Consider the following 22858-nt stretch of genomic DNA (forward strand, 5'->3'; position numbering starts at 1 on the left):
TATAAAGATTGTGTTTATCACAGGAAACAGTCCTACAATTCATTAGTTGAGTTATGTGTAGAAACCACTGAGCCACTAATTTGTTTTTTTAAGAAAAGAAACCTATAAAATTGTTCTAAGGCAAATGAAGTGAAGACAGCCTACTTTCTAGTAGGAAACATCTCATACAAGGAATCCTCAACATGATTAACAGCTGACTTCTCATTAGACACCCTGAAGGCCAGAAAACTGAGGAATGAATATTCAAAATGCTAGAAGAAAAAGAATGACAGCTAAAAATCCTATAAACAGTAAAACTATCCTTCCTAATGAGACCTCATTCCCATACATTCTTCTAGGTCTTTAGACATAGTTCCTTTTAGTTCTTTGAACGTATTTAGATAGGTGACTTCAAATCTTTGTCTCATCAGTCCAATATCTGAGTTTTCTAAGGTACATTTGTTATTGATGGCTTTTTTTCATATCAGGGTCAAATTTCTTACTTCTCTGTGTGTGTCATAAATTTTTGTTGAAAATTTGGCAATCTAAACAACATAATGTAGGAACTACGGAAATTAGAATCTCCCTCCCCAGGGCTTGTTCTTATTACTGTTTGCTGCTGTTTGGTGATCTTTCTGACCTAATTCCATAAAGTCTGTCTTTGTCATTTTTGGCCACTGATGCCTCTGGTCATTTAGGTTAGCAGTCAGCTAATAATTAGGCAGAGACTTCCTCTACCGCCTAGTACCAATGAATCTCCTAATTTTTGACAAAGGGCTCTATGTGCATGTTGGGTATGCCTTTGTCATGGAGCCAGGCAATGGGAAACTCTGCTACAGCCATTACTTCCAGCTTGTGCAGAACCTCAGAGGCAGCCAAGAATGAGGACTTAGTGCCTTTTTGAGTTGTTCCTAAAAACTGTACACAGCCCTGGACGTATGGACAACTTTTTAGATCACCAGGGATATATTACAGCTTGCCAAAGCCCCTATGAACATATTTCCCAATTTTCTCCTCTTAAGCTTAGAGGTTAGTCTAATGTTTGCTCCAACTGTTCTCCATGACCCAGGCAACCACAATGTTAACAATTTCCTGTATTGTTTTTTGCAAATGCCCCAGAGAAAAGACCTTTCTTTTCACAGTAGTAAATCTCTTGAGTCCGGTGAGATAAAGACAGTCTTGCAAGGGGGCTCTTCAAGAGAACCACTAAATAGGTCAGCCAATGACAGTTGTCTGGGAATGGGACTTTGAAGGAGCTTCAACTGTGTTCTGCTGCTTCCAGTGGCTGCCAGACTGCTGGTTTTCACTGTGATTATGGGCCGTGAATTTTCAAGGCTACCACTGAGCTGGGGAGTGAAGATAAGAATAGCACAAGTTAAAATGCCACAAAACTAGCTGCTCTTACCCTGATTCTGACCTTTTTCTTGAATGAACTCTTCGTGACGTGCTGAAATCCTTTAGTTAATTGGCAAAGTTATGCAAAAGTTGACTCTGATCATTTCTTTCCCCAACTTTCTCATTGCTTTATGGAGGAGAAAATTTTCAGAAGTTCTTGCTTTGCTACCTTGCTGATGTCAGCCGAGGAGAGAGCTTTTGAAGAGAAGAGCAAAAAGAGGTAAGGGATAATGAAGGGTATGGGAAGAGAAAAATACAAGGAAGATAAAACTGGAAAATTCCAAGGAGCTGGTTGTGGCACGAATGTCACTTCTCTGTTCCTAAAGTTATAATTGCTTCTTAATCCCAGCCCTACTAGGAGGATATTAAGGCCTGAATATTCTTACCCTATGTTAAGCATGCAACTCTACTGTTCTCTGAGTGTAGCTACCTTTCCAGTTAGGTAAGCCTCTGTCTCCACCTTCCTGCTCCCACCTGGTATCCACATCTAGGCTGCAGGTTACTGCTTTAGTGTAAGGTACTAGCTAGAGACTATGTGCTGGTGCTGTCACCTCTCAAATAGAGGAATATATGGGCCTAAGGGATTGTCTATGACAGTGCCAAAGCAGAGAAAGGTTACTGTCCCAGCCACATTTGGGTTGTTGATTTCTAGCCCAAACATATCTTCTTACAGGGACAAAACAAAAGTCCCCCCCCCCACACTCCATTTTGTTCAGACAGTGAGAGTGACCATCTGATTCAAAGTCAGAACAGACAAGTAGAGCAAGACTAATCTAATCCTGATGCCCCACTAATGAGTGAAGCCAGTGACAAGACAAATCCGTGGCCAGTGATGACATTATGGAAGGTTTTAGACACTATCCACAGAAAGAAGCAGCCAATGAGAAAGTGCATATTTAAGAATTGAAAGAAAGGATAGGTTTGAATGGAAAAGAGCAAAGTTAAATGGAGTTTAGTACTGTCTGGATCATTGAATTTGAGGTTGGTGCCAAGTGCCTAAGAAAGACTTCTTAGTTGTCTGGTTCATACAGTAATTGGTTCTAGTTTTGTTCAAGTTGGTAGTTTTACAAAACAGGCTCTATTAACTCATGCTATGTGGGCTAATTTGGTTGTTTCTAAGTCTTTAGTTAAAAAAGAAATCATCCCCTTTATAAGAAAGCAGAAATGCAAAAACCTGAATGTCTTCAACTGACCTTTTGCTGTAATTTTACTACCCAATCAATAATTCCCATTGCACTGGGTTTGCTTAAAAACCATCAATCCACAATTCTATCATATAGATCTTCAATCTTAAACATTTAGACACTATAGGAAAACTACATTTAAATGGTCATTATAAAGGGATTTTTCCTACTTCTTTTGAAAGTTGGGTAAATATTCAATTGATATTTAACATAGAGTCTGATTTTATTGCTGAAATTAAACATTTATATGTGCACATTTTGAATCTGTGCCAGAAAATGCTAATCTCTCAGTCAGTACTGCAACTCAAGATTACATAAATAAAGTTTTCTTTGAAAAAATACTAAAAAATATCAAACTCTCCAAATAGATGGAAACGAATTTCTGCTTTTAAACTTTCTTGGGAAATACAATTCTAAGGAAGTATGAAAAATTGAACAGTTCATTATCAATGAAAATGAACCACACAGTAATGTTACAATAAGCAGAATTTATTAAGGAGATAAAATCTAGCAACTTCTAAAAGTGATAGGATAAAGATTTATCAGAAGTTTTTGTGTTGTGTTTTTGACATGATATTAGGTCATTTTATATTCATAAGTGCATTTTTCGTCTTTCCCCATGAAAAACAGAAAATTGTTGGAGGCAATACATTAATTGTATTTTTTCTTGTGTCTGATTAATCTTGCATACTCAAAAAAAGGAAACAGTTGGGATTACTCTTTATGCTAAATTGATAATAACTTTAAATTAATTACTGGTGTTGTTTGAACACAGATTTTAATCTCTTGATTGAAAAGACATTAAAACAGATCTTTAGCCACCTAATGACAGGAAACCAATTATCCGAGTGGATCACGGCATTGCAGATACTTAGGAAATATTCTTAACACAACCAACTAGGAAAGTTATTTTTGAGGAAATATCTTGGAGGTATCCTTTTTTTCAATTACCATCAATAACTTAAGCCATTTCTAAATGCAAATCTAGCCACTTTTTATAAATTTGTGCAGTTCAAAATTTATCCAGAAAGGAAATAGTGCCTCTCCTGACTCGTGAAAAATGTCACAAACAGCTGGAAACTAGGCAGGAATGCAACATTACCAATTAAAGTAACGAAGCAACATTTTTAAAACAAATTGTTTTGTATAGAAAACATTATTTTTCCACATAATTAATAGCCCTAATGGTATCTGCTACATATTCAAAGTGAGCAGAAAGACAAATGTTTCCTCAGAGAACACCCAGCCCAAATATCAGTAGATTATTTGACTATGTGACATCCCCAGAGGCAATTCTGAGCTGAGTGCACAACTGCCTGTGGAGCTCACCAAAAGGCCAGATGTTGCTACTAGAATGTTCCAAGCCGTGGCATCTGGGCCTTGGCAAGTCCCAGAGATAGCCTTGGGTCTTGTGCCTATTGCTAAAATAGAAAATGAAAGAAAGTTCCACAACAGAGAATCTAAATGATTTTGAAGAAATATTCAGGAATAAAAAGTAATTCAAAGTAACACTAGCTTTTAGTAAATTATTGGTTTGTCTATACCACATAAATACATGGGGAGAATGTCAAAATAGTTTCAAGGCTGGTAAAATCATTTTCATTGACTTTCACTGTGTTCTACAATAATTGAATCAATCACTTAAATTAGTTTCCGGAAACTGAGAATGCACGTTTTTCATTAGTGAATAGCAATAACAGAAGGAAGATAGCCATAATCTTAGTCTCAGACATCAGGTAGTTTTAGAGTTTTTGAACTATTTTTCATCCCATTTTTTTTTAATCTTACATTAGTCATCATACAATACATCATTAGTTTTTGATGTAATGTCCCATTTCTATTTAATTTAAGGTTTGAAATGTAGAAGTCAAAATATGGCTGTTGGTATACAAAAATGAATTGTTTTATGGATCTCATTTTATTAAGGTATTTTGGGAGGGGTTAAAATCATAGACTTATAGGTAGATTCTGAGAAATAACATGGTAATAATGAGAACTTTGAAAATTCATACCTTTAACTTAGTAATTCCTCAACTCTTAGGAATTTGTCCTAAGAAATGAATTAGATATAGACAAAAATTTATTTGTATGTTCATTGTGAAGGTAAATAGCTAAATACTAATACAAACATCCAATAATAGGCGTGGTTACACACAATAGAGTATTTTATACCATTAAAATAATTTTAAGGACTGTTTATTGGGATAACAAATGCTCATGATATGTTAAGAGCAGGAAATAAAACGATATGAACAATAGAGCCCCAACTGGAAAAAAATCAGGTATAAACTGACTGAAGACTAAAAATATATAAAAGTACTAGGATTGTTATGTTTGGATAGTTTTTTATTTTCTTCTTCATTAGTTAACATTGTTTACATATCTTATAAAGATCATATAATAAACATTTTTAAATATTTTGCAAAAAAATAAAAACAGTATGTTTTATTATTGCATTAGCAAAATGTGTATAGTTTGAAAAGGCAGTAAATCAACCACAACTTCTTTAGACCTGAAACACTGAAAATTCTCTAGCTGTTTTAGCTTCCACCCAAGTGTTGGGATTTCTGCTTTCCTGAGGATACAATTAACAAATCCTGAGGACACAGTTAACAAATACAGTTAACAATTCCACCTAAGTGTTGGGATTTCTGCTTTGTCTTTCCTGAGGATACTACTATTCTGTTAGAAAACTGTATGTGAAAAAGAAAAGAAAAATCCATTTTTAAACCAAAATAACATTTCCGAAATACATTGAACAGTGCTGCATTAAGAAACAATTTCAAAAAAGGAAACAATTTCAGGATGATAAGTGTCCTTTTGTTATAAATTTGGTTTACCTCAATTTATTCCAATTTTAGTATATGTGCTGCTGAAGCAAGCACCTCAATTTATTCCAAAGGTTAAATCACTTACAGCATCCTTCCCAAGATACATACCCTGATCCATTTCCCTCACACTTAACACTGAATATTAACTGTAATATTTTTAATGGGTTTTTCTTTTTTAGTTAGAGATTTTCAGTATTGTTTATTTCCTATTATGAATTTACTTATCTCTAGTGTCTAAAGAATATGTATCATTATATTAATGTATTAGATTATATATATTTCCAAACATACTTGGAATTTCAATACTTTAAGTATTTAATACCAATATCTATATTTTCATACAAATCTTATGTTTAATCACAAACATAAAAATCTTCGGCTTCTAATAGCCTCCTGGCAGCCAGCTTAGTATTTTACTTACTTGGGGTTTAATTTTCACTAAACAGATTTTTTTTTTTAATTCCAAGCAAAATCAATGTAATCTATGATAGATGCTCATTTAGCAATATTTCTGAGAGGTGGGGCCAACTTTCAACAGAAGCATCAAGAGAACAATACGTTAAATCAGATTCCCTCTCTTTCTGAGGATGGCAGTGTGAGCTCAGCTGGCCCCCAGTCCTCAGCCCAGCCCTCGGCAGAAGCAGTGAATTCAACCATAGCTACAGCACAGTCTGATCATTCTCCTGATGAAATTACACTGATCTAATTTGCACGCTGTGAAGACATTTGGCACTGGCTGGATGTGAGCCTTGACATCTTCATTGGAACTAAAAGTACACTAAGAACTGACATTACATTTCACATTCTCTTCTGCCAGGTTATGGCATTTCATCCTCTTTAAAGGCATTATTTCAAGAACATTTAATTTGGCTTTGATATGCCTGCCATTTTGCTGGGTAGAACACACTGAGCCAGAAAAGCTCAGCTGTAATAAAGTTTGGCACCAAGCGCCCACCATATACCTGCACCATCCTGTGCAATTTAATTGGCATTCAGTGGGTTGATAAATGGATTGGCTTAATGAGACAATATACTTGACATATGCAGGATTCTCCTGAGGAATAGGATTCATTTTTTTCACTTCACACATCAACATGTTACAGATACCAACACAGTCACCTCTAACAGTGGTGCTGTAGCCAATGGATGCCTTCCACTGGACTGACCAATAGCCCTGTTACCCTCCGACCAGCTCACGCCTTTCTCCCTCAGCACCAAGCCACGTATGGCTTTCCAAAGCTGTTTTATTTTGTTTTCTCCCAGACACAAGGAAGAAGATCGCCCCTGTCCCTGCTTTATTTACATAAATCTGGATTTTCCTATGAGACCAAATAGCCATGTGGCCTAAACAGATTAGTTTTACCTGCTGTAAACCCCTATAAAACACAAGTAATAATGAATTCTAGGTATAACGACTGGCATGCAATTATGCAGAGGAGCGAGTAGGTGCCATTCTAGCCTCAGAAATACTGGTTTCGGGAATGAATTAATTAAAAAAACAAAGACATACCATTTTTCACTCCACAGATTAGCAAAGATTAAAAAGCACCATAACGCTGAGTGTTGGCAGGGGAGCGAGGAGGCAAGTGTGGCATGCTCTGCTGGTGGGATTCTAAATTAATACAACTTTTCTGGAAGGCAAATGGTAATATGTATCAGAAGCCTTAAAAATGGGCATAGCCTTTTACCAGGCACTTCTACTTCTGAAAACAGACCACAAAGAAATAAAGACATGTTTAACTTGAATTGTCAACAGTGGCTATCACCTCAATTATAACAGGAAAAATTCTAAAACATCTAGGTGTCTTTAAAAAAAGGAGATTACCTAAATAAAATATGGAATACTTATATTCTAGAACCCTATAGTGCTACTAAAATAATGTAGTAGAAATATTGGTCATGAAAAAAAATGTTCTTGATGTCTTTTATGCCAAAAATGTATTACAAAGCACTAGTTCATTATTAGTCAACTTTTTTGGTGAATAGTTTACATATAAACATATCTATAAATTCACACATGGAAAAGTCAAATATCAAAATAGTGATAATGCTTGCTTCTGAAGGTGGACTTAATCAGAGGTTTGTTTTTCTTAATGCTTGTTTTAAAATAATTTATTTAAATGATTTAATTACGATGGCATTTTAAACTTCTCAACGAATTTCTTTCCAACAAATATGTGATATTTGGAAACTTTTTTTTACTGTATCCTAAGTCAAATTCTGCTCACCTAATTTAATTCTTCTTACAGTTCAAGGTCATTTAATATTCTGTTGAATAGCTGTCCAGGTAGACAGATAATTCATCTAGGACAAATGAAGTTTCTTTCTACTTCCAGCTTCCTGGGATTTCTCATTTCGCTAGTAACAGCTTATTAGTAGAGAGCAGATTTCTAGAACGCAGTTGACATTCAAAAGACTTCTGGAGTTTACAAATTCCAACTACAATCTTTCCTAAAGGGAAACAGCTTGGACAAAATTTTTGTTTTTATGATGCTGATGATTTTTTATTTCATTTTTTTAAAGATTTTTATTTACTCATTTGAGAGAGACAGAATAAGAGAGCATGAACCGGGGGGAGAGGCCGAGGGAGAGAGAGAGAGAAGCAGACTCCCCCTGAGCAGGGACACCGATGTGGGGCTAGAACATGATGTGAGCCGAAGGCAGACGCTTAGCTGACTGAGCCACCCAGGTGCCCCTGCTGATGATTTTTTTAAAAAGATAGAAAAAGACAGAAAGTAAGAATCCAGACATGAAAAGGTTATTTATTTAGATTTGCTAAGGTCCCATGGGAACCATATTATGCCAGCCACTGGGCAAGATGGGGTACCTGCCTTCAAGTCTGCCCAGGCAAATAGAAAAGGGAAGATAATTGGGATGGAATGAAAGTGCTTGAAGGGGGAGATCAGCTTAGGGGAGCCAAAGTGCTCCATAATAACCAATTGGAGGGCTTGGTTAGCGGTTCGACCCAGGCAGGGTGAGGCGCCACGTGAACAGTGTCCAGGGCAGCTGCACGGCTGGCAGCCTCGCGGGCCTCTGCGCCCACACACTACCTACCCCTGGCTTCCTTCCTGCCTCTGAGGTGGGGAGGACGCCCACGAGCCACTGCTCCTCATTTCAACTGGGTGCCAGTTTGGTGCTCTCCATTCTGCTCCAAAGGAAGTTCCAACATGCAAATAAGCCCAAGGAAATGAAAAAATGAAACGGTGTGTGACAGTTTCTAATTACTGCATAAAAACAACATATGGAAACTTCATTGTCCATTTCATCGCCCAACGTGTACCATCAAGTCAGACTTCTTCTACTCTAATCACTCTCTGGAGCATTCAGACCTGGTTTATTTCAATAAGAAGGATTTTTCACCCTTTTAAAAATTTCTGATGGGGATAACAGTATTTTTTTGTTGTTGTTTAATTTTAAACATCTTGATTATTAGGAGGTTTTTAGAACCTTGCCTGTTTTCTATTTGAGTTTTCTCATTGTATTTCTAAAGTGAGTTAATTCTATTCCCCAGGGCTACTCACAACCTGGATTGATGTTGTCCATTCCTCAAAAGTTTAAATTAACTATCCGTAAGTACCTTGTATAAATGCTTGAATGGGTCCCTAATCACTTATTAGAGGAGGCAGGAGGATGGATTTGGCACTTGTAGTCTGCTTTGGTGTTCAAAAGACATATGACTGGGGGTTCAGAAAAGAAAAAAATCAGGGAGATACTGTTTGGTAACTTAAAACAGGACAATAAGGCAAATTGAAAAAAAAAAAAACACCACAAAAATTAGTGAAAACAACATCCTGAAGTAGATTGGAAGGAGGGTCAAGAGATGTGAAGTCTGTCCCCTGCTTTGTCGCAGATGTACCTGTGTGATCCAAAGCAAATTCTTTACTTCCGGATCCGTCTTAAAATAGAATTTAGGCTACGGGATTTCTAAGATTCGTTTCCTTTTTCCTGCATTCTTAGACTATACAGAATGATTTAAATACTATTTGTTTTCTATATGGGACAAGACACTGCTCACCAAAGGTTGCCTGCACTTAAATGCTAACCTTGGAGTAAAGTTTAAGAGTTGAGGCAAGACCAAAGATGCAAGGCATATATCATGTGCCCATTTGCTAAAAGCAAAACCTTCCAGTTTCTCTCCTCATCCCCCCTGGCCACAGAAGCAGAGTCAGTTAATGAATCAGAAAAAAGCTGGTTACCAGATGTCCTGGCTTATTAACACGCACATCGCATTCTGTAATGGCATTCAACAGCAAGCTGTGTGGAACCGAGAGATGGCAAAGGAAAAGTTCTTCTCTCAGATGAACTTCAAAATGTGGGTGTCTTGATAAATTTAAGGAATGGTTGCTGCACAAGTTCATTTCAGCTATTGTCAGGCATTCTATCTAGGGGGAGCCTCCCTGGTTTACAAGAGACTCATCTCCAAGGTCACTGGACAACGCGTCTCTCTCAGAACTTCCTCCTTCCTCTAATCTGTGCAGAATTGCTGACATGATCTCTTATATGTGGAAAGGAAGACATCGATAATAAACTTTGGAGCAATGCAAAGGAAAAGCTAATTCTGTTTGATTGGTTTTCACCACAGCTAATTTTAAAGCCACCCATTGTTCAGCTCTGCAGTCTAATTTTATGTTAATATCCTGAAAGTTGTCAAATCTTGGCAAAACCTATGCATAAATTACACAGAAAGTAGCTCACAGGAGGGGGAAAAGTAATGACTGTCATGGTTAGCCAAACCCATTAATAGTCTGACAAGCAATAACCCAGGAGCTCTGGTCAACTGCTGCAGACATCTGTGAAACTTTTGCAATTAATATCATTTTTCCCCTTTTTTTGTTGTTGTTAGAAGAAGCATCAGCTGTGAAATAGCATGCAACTGACTGATCATTATCAGCTCTGCCAGTAAGAGTTGGGTTTATCATTTTTCTTGGTTGACCATTGTCCCCCTTTTCACAAAAAGCCACTTTTTTTTTTTTTTTTTTTTAAGTAATGCAGTGTTTTTCAGCACAAAGATTGATGATCTCTAGAAAACAGTTGCCATTGGTGTGTGGATACTCAAACAATAAAAAAATCAGATGCTTCAATCTCGAATTCATTACTGACTTTTTACCTCCCGTGAGGTTGGAAAGAAAGATGGGGAGGCTTAAAATCTCTCTTCAAAGCTACACCCTAAGTCCTAGGCTTGCTGGTAGATCATCTTACTATGTCTTCTCCTACCTCTTTCCACATTACTCCAGCACACTTTTCCTGTGGATAAGGGCTTCAGGGTAAAATAAATGTATACACCTGACTGATGGTTAAAACAATATCACTCTGTATGTGTGTTTACAGATACATACATAATCTACTGCTCATTTACCCAGAGGATATTGTTGGTAGAATTAGTTGAGTTTCCAGATATGCCTGGAAAGGCTTCTCCATCTTTCCCCAGAGCTGTTATTGTTGATGCATCTGGCATAGTACCTGGCACTGAGTGGAAGCTCAAAAATATTTGTTGAATCAATGGGTAGATGGATGGATGGATGTTCCCTGGGCATTTTTCCATTTATGACCATTTTGCAGCTTCATTTGTTGATTTTATGCAGAAATTTCTTGCTGCTAAAAAACATTTCCTGTGTGTAGGGTTTTCTCAGAATGCTGACGGAAGACCTGCTCTTAAAAAACCTTATAAGCAATCTGAAACGTCTGCCTTACAAAACCATTTGGGACCCAAACTCTTTCTGAGCTCCTGCTTTGTGCCAGGACCTGTGCTTGGGCATGGGTATAAGAAGATGAATAAAACAGTTTTTGCTATCATAGAGTTAATTCACAGAATGTTCAGAGGCAGCCATGAGAAAGGTGATTCCAAACAGAACATGGTATATGCTGTAACAGGTTTCTATAACACAGGTTTCAACAGACTTCAAGGAGCAGCAAATTCTACCTGGTACTGCAGGGAAAGACATCATGGTAAAGAGACATTTGGACCACATCTCATTTAAAACAAAACAAAACAAAAAACAAAACATTGGAAGAGAGAGTGAGAAAAGGCTTTTGAGGCTCAAGGTCTGCATGTGTCAAGATACAGAGTCATAAAAGGGCATAGAATTTTAAAGAATAGTGAGATGGTCAGTGGCGAGAAGCAGAGGGCATGGGAGGGTATGGCAGGAGATGAGGCTGGAAAGGAAGTGAGGTAGGATAAAAATTGCCTTGGTGCCATCCTAGTGACTGCATTGTATCCTGCAGGCAATGGGAGATGAATGGAAGGGAGCCTTTAACCAGAGAATCAACTCCATAGGTCTGCCTATGATGGCTAGTATTAGTGGGGACGGGTGTGAGAGGGGAGGAGAAAGGGACTGAAGAATCACGATAGGTAGACCAGTGAGAAAGTCATTTCAATAGCCTCATAGAGAGATGATAAGAAAGGAGAAGCAACAGATTTTGAAGACATTTCTGCAGTAAACTGTCAAGATTGGGTGATTGATTGCATGTGGGGGTAAAAGAGCTATGATAGAGGATGACTCCTAGTTTTTGTGTAAATAGCAACACCTTTAATTAAGACAAGGGCACAGAAAGCAGCTGGCTGAGGTCGATGTAGGAGTAAGGAAACTGCAAGGATATAAGGGAAGACAATATGTAAATTGTCTGGAAATCAGTCTTTGGAAAATAATGAGTAGACATACACCGAACCATTTCCAACTACCACCGATAAAGCCAACAAATCAAACAAGAACACAATAAAATCTAACAGATGCTAACCAAAGGCAAATGCCATTGGAAAGACTTTTAAGGACTAATCAGGAGGAAAAACAACTAAAATATACAAATAATAACTGGTCCTTTGAACTTACATAAAAAGAGCTGATTAACAGGAAGCTGTTTATAGCTTCTGAGTTCTGAGCTTTCTGAACTGACTACTGAATGATATGCTCAATCTGACCCATTTCTTCTTCTTTCCCTAAATATTATAGTAACATTTACCAAATGAAAATGATATTCATAAAATCTAAACCCCCTAACAGTCACAGTCTTCAATTTGGCAACACATGTGGATTCCTCTCTAGCCTTGTCAGAACAGAACATATTCTGGACAAATTGAGAAAGAAGAAAGTATTGGAGCCATCACATAAATGAATGCCAGTTGTCTGAAAAACAAGTTTGCTGTCATCTTGGGACACATCATTTTTAGAAACAATGACCCATTTGGCAGCCTCACACATGTTCCCATCTCTGAAGCTTTCCAACATTCCAGGCCTTACTTTTTTTAGGCTTGAGATTTTCTTGATTATAAATCTTCGGTGAAGCAAGTGCAGAATCTTAATTCCATTCAGTATTACTCATTCCATTCACACTTTTTTTTTTTCCCCCTCATTGTGTTACTGACCCTTGTTTTACCGCTTCAGAGACCTTGTCTGGACACCTCATATCAAATGGCAGCAGTCTGGAATGTCTAATTATTTCACTGTTGAACTTGCACAGCTGTCCTAGATGGTCTGTTTAGTAGAGCTGGTCCTCCCGCTTTTGAAAACAGCCTTTGTTACATGGCTTCCTTTATTAGAAAAAGTTACATTTTGGCTTAGTCAACCTCTGAAGGGCCCTGAGTTAGTACTATTCAAATTATCAAGCTGCACTTTTTTGTCTTCTTATTGACTTTCTATTGATTACACAAAGTTTATAAAAAGTAGGAAATTAGGCATCCCAGAACCCAGAAAATATTCTACCTGTCTCCCAGCATCTGGCAATATCACTCCTCATTAAATTTTGACTTGAAATGGTTCTCTTGGTATACATGGGATTTTCCAGAATATGTGAACTCTAAAATCAAAAGAAATTTCCTAGAGAATCTCTAGCCTGTAGACCTAGGTTGAGAGAGATTCTGGGAAGTTAAATGTTTCTCTTTTGAAAAGGAGGTCAGACTAAGTTTCAAGGAAAGGAAACAGGGTCACAGAAGTAAGAGTGGTAATTCAGTCAAAGAATAGGCCTTTGTTGGGGAATCACAAGGTGGTGGAGCCCCAGAAGCAAAGAGACCCTGTCTTCAGTGAAGGCCTTTGACTTCTGAGCACACCAGCCCTTCTTCCTTGTGGGGGTTTCTTCAATATCAATTGCTCTTTTGTACATGTTTGCCTTTTAACCTGATTTCCATTGTATGGTGATGATTTTCCCTTCCCCATCTTTGAGGTCTTTAGATAAAAGTAGTCAAAATTATTCTTCCAAGTTCTTTGTAGAAATAGCTTAATAGGCTGTTTTAATTTTTCATTTTATTCAGATTTTTCAGTTTTAGTTCTAATTGTATTGCTATGAAATGAATGCAACGTTTTCCAAACTTATTATAACCAGAAGTAGCTAAGAATATGTATATTGTTCTTCATCTTACACACCACTGTTACAACATAGCTCATTTATAAATTTAGAATCCTTAAAGAGTTATTAATCAAAACCATCAGAAATGACAAGTTTAAAAAATTGAATCAATGCTTCCTCCAAAGATAGTTTACAGATATTTAGATAGGCCAAATAAAAATAATAAAATGTGAACAGTCCTTCTTTGTAATTAAATGGAAAAAAGGGGTGCCTGGGTGGCTCAGTCAGTTAAGCGTCTGCCTTTGGCTCAGATCATGATCCCGGCGACCTGGGATTGAGCCCCGTGTTGTGCTCCCTGCTGAGCAAGAAGTATGTTTTTCCCTCTCCTGCCCATTTTCCCTCTCCTGTGCTTGTTCTCTCTCCTTCTCTCTCTCTCTCTCAAATAAACAGAATCTTAAAAAAAAAAAATGAAAAAAAATTACTACTTTTCCTACTCCTATTCTTCAGGAAAACACTAGAATTGAAGTCTCAGTTTTCAGATTATATGTTTGAATCTAAACGAAGCAACATTTTGGCTATGTTTATCTAGCTAAGAAAAATTAAGCTCAATTTTCAGCGCTTATGTATAGTTAGGGGAAAATGATTATAAATGGTATTTTGCAACTACATCAGTTTAACATGTATTCTTAAGTCTATGGATACTTTCAAGAAGCTGATGACATAATTGTTTGAGTAAACACATTCTTTTGAAAAATTAATACATTTCAAATAAAAAATATGTAGCATGTACTATAGTAGGTATCCCTTTTTCTCTTTAAGATGAATGGGCTAATTCACAACTTGCTGCAGGTCAACAAGGCCAAATACCCTGAGCAATATGGAGAGAAAACCCATAATGAAATGGCTAAAGAGTACAAAGGGGTCATTGATTTATAAAGTGTATAATGTTCTGGTCTCTGCTTTATATTATGGACATTCCTCTATAATGCTTTTATTTCTGGATCAAGTAAGTCAGCCCAAGTGGTGGCCATGTAGAGGAAGCCTGGGCCCCAGGTTTGAGCCTAGGATCAGCTTTTCAGTAGTTCAAGGCTATGAATCTGTGCTCAGATAGAACTTTTCACTTTTCTCACCAAAAATGAGGAAGGAGTAGAGAATGCAAGTTGCCATCTGATATTCACCCTCTCCCTCTTCCTCAGGAACAAATATTTGTTTGGGGGTAGAAAGCAAGCAACCTACTTACAATTTTCTTCCTCTCTTACACGTAGGTATGACCCAATGAGGTGCTAGCCCGTGAGGGGAAACAGAATTCTGGGTAGGCTGCTCAAAGGGAATGGACTCAGCAGAGATATTTAATGTTTTGTTCTCTCTTCCTCATGTTTGGACTGCAGATGTGGGAATGGAACTCTGGCTGCCATCTGGAATTATGAGGTAAACTTGAGGGTGGAATGGGAGCCAAAAAATAAAAGGATTGTGGATTCTCCATGACTGTGGGGCTGTCACATCAGCCTGGACTACCTAACTCCAGATTTCTCTATTTGAGAGTTTTAAAGTCACTATTGTTATGGTTTTCTATTATATCCATCCAACTCAAGGTGGTAAGAGGAGGAGCATTATTTCATTTCTGCTCTTATTGGGAAGGTTCATATGACCTTCGGTTTCACACTATATGTAGTATATGGTCACCTGTTTCTCTTTTAATACTGATCCCCCCCCTTTGATATAAAGTGGAAAATCCTCAGACTAGAATGTGTATGTATTGATTCCTATCTTAACATATTTAATCACAGAACCCTAGGAGACAACCAGCTGAGCAAAATGGCTTCAGACGTAACACTGCCAGCCTTAATTGGAGTGTAGAGTGGGGTGGGGCAGGGAAATACAGGCCAAGTGGGCAGTGCTCAGTGACAAAGTGTTGTATCATTGTAGAAAGCCAATCAACAACTAAGCATTTGTCTCCCAGAATCCTGTTCAAGGTCTACTTGAGTAAGGCAGTAATAACACATGCTAATACTGGAAAGCTAATTAAGATTCCTAAATTATAAAATCTCTTCAGAGCTACTGTGTCTCCCACTTGTGAAGTGTACAAGGACATAATTTCACTATTTTAAGATAAAAGAATTAACAATACTGTGGGAAACAATAGCTTCTCTTGCATTGTTTTGCTTTTTGTTATTGCTACTGCTACTTATTGGCATGGAATATGATCAAAATATACATAGAATAACAGACCATTGAAACTGGATACATCTTTTGTATCAGGATACTGTAGGCTACATACGGGGGAGGGGGGGAGAAGGGAGGGGAAGGGAAAAAATACCCACAAATCTCAGAGCCCCCAGCTAGGGACAAGAATTGCTGATATAAATAATCAGGCACTGCCTGTTAGTCAATTTTTTATCAGCTGCATCTAGTAATAGTCAAGTATAAACCTCCTTTGGACTCATATGCACAAAAAGTCAAACCAGAGAAAATGCTTATGCTCCATGAAGCTCTCAGATATCAACTTAAAAATGCCTGCTGACAGCAGCCTGGGTTAACTCCAAGAGACTAACAATTTCTGGCACCTGGATTTCAAAAGGGAGAAGGGACATGAGAAGGAAGTCCTTCAGAACTTCAGAGAAGGAAGTCCTTCAGAACAGATTATCGCTGATATCCTTGCCGGCGAAGAGGACGGTCACTACCTCACTGTTGGTGAACTTGTGAGAGAACAGCATCTCTGACGTCCCGAGTATTTGGGGAATGCTTTATGGGGATTTGGGAAACATAAATAAAGAAAAGAGAATTTCAAAGCCTGATCAGTTTTATGGCATTATTAGACAAATACATGGGTCATAACGTATTTCCTTCTACCTCCTACATATACTATTTAATAAAAACTGTATGAGGATAGTATTTGCCCTGATACTATTCTTTCTTCACTCAACAATGTTTTCTTTTTTCTCCCTCAATAATTCTCTATATGGTGATAAAATATTTTCTCAAAATGCCTAGTATCCAAATATTTCAACATATCCAGGGGCCTGATGGAAGTTTTCATCCTGAAATCTCTTATATCTAAAGTTATATAATTCCTGCCATGATAAACAAACATAATTGTTATTTTAATGGTCATTGACAATGCAGTTACTATAGTGCCATAATTTTTAAAAAATGCTTTTTCCTGGTGCATTTCAGTGACAGCTGGAAGTAATTTTTAACTAGCTAGTTGTCCGGGGCAGATACAATGGCCCTGAGGTTCAAGGTCTTACGGCTGATACCAGGTATATCTGTTGTTTTTTTTTTTTTTTTAAAGATTTTATTTATTATTTATTTGACAGACAGAAATCACAAATAGGCAGAGAGGCAGGCAGAGAGAGAGGAAGGGAAGCAGGCTTGCTGCTGAGCTGAAAGCCCAATGCAGGGCTCAATCCCAGGACCCTGGGATCATGACCTGAGCCGAAGGCAGAGGCTTTAACCCACTGAGCCACCCAACTGTTTTTGACATTAGGATCTGTTTTTGACATTAGGATCACTAATATCTGGCTGAGCTACCAATTCCTGATTTGAGATGCCACAACACAGGTCTGTCTGTTTAGTCCTTCTGAAGGTAGGGGCAAAACTAGGTTAGGGAGATGGTATCAAGGTGAAGAGAGCAGACTGAGTTGACTTCTCTGTGTCTCTGTAATCTTCTAAAAGGCTTATAACCTCTGGGGTACCTGGATGGCTCAGTCGGTTAAGCATGTGATTCTTAGTTTTGGCTCACAATGTGATCTCAGGGGTGTGAGATTGAACCCTGCATGGGCTCCTTGGTGGGTGTGGAGTCTGCCAAAGGTTCTTTCTCTCCCTCTACCCCTTCTCCCACTTCTCCCTTTCCAAAATAAATAAATGGGGGAGCTTTCAACCTCTACTTCTAGTTACCAGGGATCAAAGCCATTATTAGAAATGACCATTGACAGTATAGAGCCTTCACCTGGACTCTTCTCCTTTGTTTAAATTGTATTTGTTCCAAGTAGCATTTTTCTTAAACTTCAAGGCCTAATGGAATCTAGTGGAAGAAATAGAAGTGAGAGTACCTACCTTTAGCACCCCAGTAGAACTGCATACAATGGGGAAAAGATAATTCTCCAAAGAAAAGAATGAGAAGAGTGGAGAAGGGGTGCTAAATGACTAAGAGGCAGTAAATGTCTACCTCCTTTTTAGCTGGGAAAAAAAAAAAAAGCTTACTAAAAAAATTGAAGCTGAAAAAAATGGTTATCTTTATACAAAATACAAACAAAAGAAATGAAACTAAACTAAATACAAACAAAACCTGCCTCTGAGTTAAAAGCAGTGCTGTTAAATTTTAGTATCAGGACATTTCTTTCTTTTCATTTTTAATTTATTTTTTAAATTTCTTTTCAGTGTTCCAGAATTCATTGTTTATGCACCACACCCAGGGCTCCATGCAATACGTGCCCTCCTTAATACCCACCACCAGGCTCACCCAACCTCCCACCCTCCGCCCCTCCGAAACCCTCAAATTGTTTTTCAGCATTCTCCCCTTCCAATTTCCCCCAACTCCCTTCTCCTCTCCATCTCCCCATGACATCTGTGTTATTTCTTATGCTCCAAAAATAAGTGAAACCATATGATAATTGACTCTCTCTGCTTGACTTATTTCACTCAACATAATCTCTTCCAGTCCCGTCCATGTTGCTACAAAAGTTGGGTATTCGTCCTGTCTGATGGAGGCATAATACTCGATAGTATATATGGACCACACCTTCCTTATCCATTCATCTGTTGAAGGGCATCTTGGTTCTTTCCATAGTTTGGAGACTGTAGCCATTGCTGCTATGAACATTGGGGTACACATGGCCCTTCTTTTCACTACATCTGTATCTTTGGGGTAAATACCCAGTAGTGCAATTGCAGGGTCATAGGGAAGCTCTATTTTTAATTTCTTAAGGAATCTCCACACTGTTTTCCAAAGTGGCTGCACCAACTTGCATTCCCACCCTTTTTCTTTCTTTCAACTATTCTTTCTACCACGAGATTCTAAAATAAAACTCAGCAAAGAATACCAAGTAATTCTAAAGGTACTACCAGTTTGCCTGACTGGTTGGGCTCCAGTATCACTCATTGTTACTTATTTACTTAAATTTCCAAGCTATGAGGATATAGTTCTGAAGTCTGGATAAACTTTAGACTCTCTAGCTACAGAAAGATGGTGCAGTTGGGCCATGGAGTCATTTCTAAGAGATTTTTGGCATCAAACAGAAATGTGACTGGAGAGGCTTAAAGCACAAGTAAAGAACAAGTACTTAGGAAAAACATATGATAGAATCATAAAATCTTATGGTCATGACAGAGTTACATCAATTTGAAATGGCAAGTACTTGGCTTACAAAGTCATCTGATCTCACCCGATACTCAAAATATGCATCACAGATCATTCAAGATACTATCTGCTGATTAGCTGCAGAGAAAATTGCCCATTGTTCTATCCCTCCCAAGCCCATCTACTGTAACAGTGTTCTCATTATCTTTTTAAAATTTCAAACTAGATCTCTGAGACTCCTGATAGTCCTGCTCCAAAAGCACTTATTCCCCAGCCCTATCATCTGCTACAAGTCACAGTGACCTTCTTACCATTTTCTTAAACACATCTCCATCATTCACTATTTCATGACTCTGTGTATGTTGCTTCTTTTTTCTCAAATACTCTGATATTTTTACCTACTGGTGAACTTCTTTCCATCCTTCAAAATATTTTGTCCCTTTTTTTATCTTCAAGAACTTCCTGAATTCCACCAAATTGAGTTTCTTATTCTTATCATCTGAACTCCTGTAACACTTAGCGTTTCTCTCTCTAAGATAACTTTTATTGAGTTTTGGTGTTTATATATTTGTGTCCCTCATTAGGCTTCATGACACTTGAAGGTAGACTTATGTCATTATCATCTTCTTCTTTGTCGTCCTCCTCCTCTTCTTCTTCTTCATCTTCATCTTCTTCTGCTGCTCCTCCTTCTCCTCCTCCTCTTCAAGATTTTATTTATTTGACACAGAGAGAGAGCACAAACAGAGGGAGTGGGAGAGGGAGAAGCAAGCTTCCCAGTGAGCAGGGAGCCTGATGTGGGACTCGATCCCAGGACCCAGGGATCATGAGCTGAGCCAAAAGCAGATGCTTAACAAACTGAACCACCCAGGTGCCCTGTCTTATTCTTCTTTTGATCTGCCCTATCTTAAAGACAGTCTGACCACTGTAGATTCTCAATAAATGATACTGACCGAATAAATGAATATCATCTGACTTTCGTAGCCATTCTGCCATAAGCCCTGAGAAAGGACGGGTCTTTGATTTGATGTTACATTTCTCTTCCAATTGAAAAATATGTATTTTAAGATTCATGTGTATAGTATATGAACTACCTTCACTTGAAATATTAAATAGGAGTTTATAGTTTTGCTTGATTCAGCTTGCTTTAGCTTTATTCATATATTGGTTTTTGTAAATGTAAATTAAAGTGTTATGCTATTTAGGGAAGCTGAGATTAATCAAAACCCCTGTGCTTTAAATGGAATATCCATATTTATTACTTGAATTATATATAATTCTGTTTATTTTAACAACATTTTTCTGCATACAGCTTTGAATCTCATGGAGTAGATGTCCATTTTCAACCCCAACTCATCATATAGTATTCACAGGAGTGTTTTGTTTAAAAATGCACAAAGGTATCTTATTAAATAATGTCACAAACATGAAGTTCATTATTATGCAAATGCCATCCTTGGAACAGATTTGTTAATTGCAACTCATTTGCATAATTAATGAACTCCCAAATGAATTATGCCTTTACAGATTTGTGCAGCATTGTTTTAAAATAAATTATAAAATACATGTCAAAGGAAGAGTGCTTTCTGGGTTCCCACAGCATTGTTTGAAAATTAATTACCAAATGCTTGTCAAATTAAAATGAGTTTGTAGTTTTTACAATGTTATTTTAAAATTAATCACAAAATAAAATGTCACTGCATTAAAGTAAACAACTTGTTATTTTCTCTAAAAGAACCACAGAAAATAACGTTTTAACTTCAATTACATTGTTTGGTATAGTGATTCCAGTGTTTTATGCATTTCGTTTTTACACTGTGACTTAACAAAGTTGTTAGCATGTTAATGTTTTGGTAAATTGAGATTTAATTTAATTTTATTATGTAGCTTATTTTATAAAGTTGATGATTAATGCATTGAATATGAACCCAGTATGGGTTTGTTCATGATAAATTGGGAGTTTAAAAAACATTCAAGGTCACTTGAATCTGTTGTACGAACAGTATTCTTAAGATTTGTTTTATTGAAATTTTGACTGCTGCCAGTTAAAATGATTAAAGGCATACAGCAGTGCTATCTTTCTACATATTCTGACATAAACAGTAGCATAATTCCTTTCTTCGGTACACTGAAATCTTCCAGTCCCCCATGCTACTTGTTTCACTCTGTGGAAATTGTCTGCTGTTGCCCAGAAGCCCTAGTTATACCCCCAGTCCTCTCCAGTCCACATGGAACCCCCACTATCCAAATGCTGGATGGAAAATGCCAGTGTACTTAAACAATGATTTGACCAAAATGATTTTCCCAAAACAAAAGATTTGGTAAACAGTTTTCAGGAATTAAGGTTGCCAACCAAATACCCTTCAAAATATTAAAATACAAGAATAATAATAATAATAATAATAATAATAATAATAATCCCTGCATAGGGGTATAATGCCTAATAATGAAACAGTCACTTCAGAATAATTTTGTCTTGCTTTCTTTTTTTTTTTTTTTTTTAAATAATAGTACCCTCCCTTTGCTCATCTCTTCTTCTCCTTATTTCCCAAAGCAGACCAGTTGTCTGTGGTTTACATTCTATCTTGTCAGTTCTTGACCACTGAATGTTAATCTATGGGGGAAGGCCTTTGTTTGATATGATTGCAACTATGCAAATCGATACCAACTAGACAATAATTCTTAAGTTAGATGATAAGCCATTTTCTTTCTGTTTTTGTTTTGTTCTGTATATAGCTGCTTTTCTAAACTCCTATGAACTATTCCAGTTTCCTTTGTGTAAACTGATGAACACAGTAGTCCATTTTGAAGAGGAAACATTTCTTCTAATTTATAACTGGTGTGTGAATAAGAACCCATTAGCTCATGTAGATTAAAGAACTTAAGCTTCTGCCATTTCCTATTCAATTCTGGCACAGATATTACTCAAACACTTAAAACATGTATTTTTTTTTTATAATCAAATCAAATATAACTGCTGTTGTCAGAGCTCTGATGCTAGACATGTTCCTTTGTTTAAATCCCTCAGGAGAGTTTTACTTGACATCCTTTTTGAAATTCTATGTCATTATGCTTACAAGTACAAGACAACAAAACATCTAACAGACAAACTATCTCATAACTAACATTTTTAGTGAAACAATAACCACATACTGAGAGCATAAGTGAATTTGTACAGATGCAGGATTTTTGAATTAATTGAATTAAATTAATTTCCATTGAACTAAAGCAAAAGTGTTCTAGGAAAGAATATGATCCACAATTTATGTTCTTCAATGAACTGTAGTCTGGGAAGCAGTTGTAGACATTCCAGTCTTTGGAAAATTTCATATTGATTAGAATAAGAGTAAACAAAGACATAATTTTGTTGACTGAATGTCAACTTTTTGTGAAATTCTATGAAGATCACTGATCTTCTATTAATATAATCTTCATTTTATAAAAATGCATTCAGTTAGGCTTGAATTTAGGCTTTGTAGACTGCATTTATTTCTGTATTTTATTATACAAATTCAGAATTTTAGGCTGAATTCATTTCTGCATTTCATTATACAAATTCGAGAAACATGGATAGGATTGCTATCCTGTGAAATAAATCAGAATTCAAGCTTTTTTAAAATTAAAACCATAGCTTTTTAGCTGAGTTGGGATGTCAATTTATACAGAATGTCATATACATCAGTTATCAGAGTTGGAGGAGACAGTAGGGTTTTTCTTTTAAGTTCTCCTGGACGCCTTTCCAAATCCTCCCAAAGGGGCCCTATTGGTTTTTTCAGGAGGTTTTGCCAAGCAGATTTATGGTCCAGATCAGGATGAGAGCCCATGAAAACTAAATCTCCCTTTCCTTTATTTCCACGAGTCTACCACGGAGAAGTAGGTTCAGTAGTGCTTTGTTA

General features: G+C 37.1%; 2 long non-coding RNA genes across 6 annotated transcripts in view; one reads left to right on the forward strand and one right to left on the reverse strand.

Moving 5' to 3' along the window:
* LOC101682847 overlaps positions 1-16455 on the forward strand; it is a 77181-nt gene extending 60726 nt beyond the window's left edge. Inside the window, exons 3-6 of one of the 2 annotated variants that reach the window (XR_006602493.1) lie at positions 1512-1594; positions 8901-8958; positions 15055-15094; positions 16245-16455. This is a non-coding gene — a long non-coding RNA (uncharacterized LOC101682847). Of the gene's footprint in view, positions 1-1457; positions 1595-8900; positions 8959-15054; positions 15095-16244 lie in introns of those variants that run through there. The other variant, XR_001182217.2, reaches the window with a different exon arrangement.
* The window catches only part of LOC101683035, a 71867-nt gene that overhangs the window by 2377 nt on the left and 46632 nt on the right, over positions 1-22858 (reverse strand). For 2 of the 4 annotated variants that reach the window (XR_006602495.1, XR_006602494.1), the window contains exon 6: positions 1385-1569. This is a non-coding gene — a long non-coding RNA (uncharacterized LOC101683035). Of the gene's footprint in view, positions 1-1384; positions 1570-16323; positions 16409-17722; positions 17846-22858 lie in introns of those variants that run through there. The other 2 variants (XR_006602496.1, XR_200671.3) reach the window with 2 other exon arrangements.

This window comes from Mustela putorius, unplaced genomic scaffold (assembly GCF_011764305.1).
Source record: "Mustela putorius furo isolate JIRA1106 unplaced genomic scaffold, ASM1176430v1.1 tig00003869_pilon_pilon_pilon, whole genome shotgun sequence".
NCBI classification, from domain to species: domain Eukaryota; kingdom Metazoa; phylum Chordata; class Mammalia; order Carnivora; family Mustelidae; genus Mustela; species Mustela putorius.